The sequence below is a fragment of the Schistocerca gregaria genome, unplaced genomic scaffold, assembly GCF_023897955.1.
Source record: "Schistocerca gregaria isolate iqSchGreg1 unplaced genomic scaffold, iqSchGreg1.2 ptg001440l, whole genome shotgun sequence".
Classification (NCBI taxonomy): domain Eukaryota; kingdom Metazoa; phylum Arthropoda; class Insecta; order Orthoptera; family Acrididae; genus Schistocerca; species Schistocerca gregaria.
In genome coordinates, this window is record NW_026062739.1 from 20,001 (window position 1) to 22,500 (window position 2,500).

General features: G+C 56.6%; 1 non-coding gene across 1 annotated transcript in view; it reads right to left on the reverse strand.

Annotated features, from left to right (window-relative positions):
* Positions 1-469, reverse strand: part of LOC126332330 (small subunit ribosomal RNA) — a 1,893-nt gene extending 1,424 nt beyond the window's left edge. The window contains exon 1 of the ribosomal RNA XR_007563613.1: positions 1-469. This exon is cut by the window's left edge and continues 1,424 nt beyond it. This is a non-coding gene — a ribosomal RNA (small subunit ribosomal RNA).
* Between the last annotated feature and the right edge of the window lie 2,031 nt (positions 470-2,500).

The following is a 2,500-nucleotide window of genomic DNA, read 5'->3' on the forward strand; positions in this document are numbered from 1 at the left end:
CGGGAGTGGGTAATTTGCGCGCCTGCTGCCTTCCTTGGATGTGGTAGCCGTTTCTCAGGCTCCCTCTCCGGAATCGAACCCTGATTCCCCGTTACCCGTTACAACCATGGTAGGCGCAGAACCTACCATCGACAGTTGATAAGGCAGACATTTGAAAGATGCGTCGCCGGTACGAGGACCGTGCGATCAGCCCAAAGTTATTCAGAGTCACCAAGGCAAACGGACCAGACGAGCCAATCCGATTGGTTTTGATCTAATAAAAGCGTCCCTTCCATCTCTGGTCGGGACTCTGTTTGCATGTATTAGCTCTAGAATTACCACAGTTATCCAAGTAACGTGGGTACGATCTAAGGAACCATAACTGATTTAATGAGCCATTCGCGGTTTCACCTTAATGCGGCTTGTACTGAGACATGCATGGCTTAATCTTTGAGACAAGCATATGACTACTGGCAGGATCAACCAGGGAGCTGCGTCAACGAGAGCTGAGCAGCCGGCCGCCCGGGAGTGTGTCCCGAGGGCCCGCGCGAACACGCAAGCGTCCGCTCAATTATTCTGCAAACAGGAGGAGGCTGAGCTCCCCTGCACGATACACCTCGAAACCCTCTCAGGTCCCGGCGGCGCGCAGCGCCGTCCTAAGTACTTGGTCGGGTTCGAGAGAGGCGCAATCGCCCGGAGATAGGCGAGTAGACGCTTTCAGTGCGAACACCCGTGCTCCCAACTGAGCTTGCCGCTGCCGACAGAGGCCCGGGAGCGTGCTGTCGTGGCATTGCCGGCGGGAAACAACACGCGCCACCTACGGTGACCGGCAGCTCCAACGCCAGCGCCACAGAAGGGCAAAGCCCCACTTGGGTGCAGAAGCGAACTCTCCCAGCACAGCGCACGCGCCAACACGTCCGCAGAGCTGCGATACAAACCACCTGCGAGAACCGCTGGGGGCGACCGAGCAGCAGACGGCGTCGCGACGCCGAGTGCCGGGCGGCGGCGCATCCTCAACGCACACAGTCCGCAATCGGACCAGCACACTGCAGATGTCCACCGCGCTTCGCACCGGGCTCGGCAGAACCCACTTTGGCCGCCTGGCGCCGCGCGCAGGGTGCGCCGGCGCATAGCTGGGACGCCAGCCGGGCCCGTCGGCCGGCGCTCCTGCCACTGGGCGCCCCCCACCAGCCGGCTGTAGTGCGTGCGCTCACGCAGCGCGCGGCCAGCACGCCGGGCGGCCCCCCCTCACCGGCCGGGGACTGTCCCGCCAAGCCACAGCCTCGTATCGCTTCATACCCACATGGCCAACTCAGGTTCGGGGGCATGGCGGGTACCGCCGAAACAACCGGTTCACAGATGTACCGATCGTCGCTATCACCGATGCACCTGCAGCGCGAACAACCGCTCAACAACTGATTTCCAGTTCATTTGCGGATCTTTGGCAGCAAACGTATACGTCAATCTACATTTGCGAAATCTACGATTCTGGCATGCCTGCATGTTATGTGTCACGACACGCTACATCAGCCCACATACACACTGCGGCATGTACACGAGAGAACACGTGGAAGATGGTCCGCGCACGTGTGCAATGTCCCTTGCGCGGTCGACTGTCAACCGGCCTCTGTAGCATGTCGCAGATGTGGAACGCGGTCCACCGTGCTATCATGTTGTGTGGGGCAATACGATTAAATAGGAAAACCCTCGTCGCTACATCAACAGACGGCTCACGCTGATTCCCGGCAGAGGGAGGAGGGGGGGGGGGGGGCCAACATGCAATACTTTCGTCCGTACCTACTTACCACATGTCTGTACGGCGTACAACAGTGCAATCTCGCTGTAATGGGGAGACGAGACAAGTAGCATCGTGCACAACATATGGCCCTTATGATTCGCCATTGTAGGGCGCAGCCGGTGTACGGTCAAGCATGTGCCACATTATGTCACTCAGTACGTAACGACGGATGATCAGTGTGGGTTACGCGTACATCAGCGGACAGTCCACACAGGCCGTACCACAACGTACACTGACTGCATCGACAACCGAATGCAACTGAACAGCTGCAAGGCTCATTTCACAAACAAACGCCTGACCGACCAGCTTGGAAGGGCAGGAGGGGAGGGCGATATTCGTTCTGTAGCGGTACACCCTTCCAGTGGTTAGCGGGACTGTGTAGAAAGTACGCAACACTCGAAAGACCTTTATGTGAGGGTACGCACCATGGCATCAAGAAATACACATGACACCAGAGGATCCAAGCAGTGTACTATGTTCAGAGGGTTGCTGTTAGGCAAAGCTACATTCCTGTGACGTTACATGTGACAGTTAAGGTGCAGTGTAAGTTAGGTTAAGGTGCAGTGTAAGTTAGGTTAAGGTGCAGTGTAAGTTAGGTTAAGGTGCAGTGTAAGTTAGGTTAAGGTGCAGTGTAAGTTAGGTTAAGGTGCAGTGTAACTTAGGTTAAGGTGCAGTGTAAGTTAGGTTAAGGTGCAGTGTAACTTAGGTTAAGGTGCAGTGTAA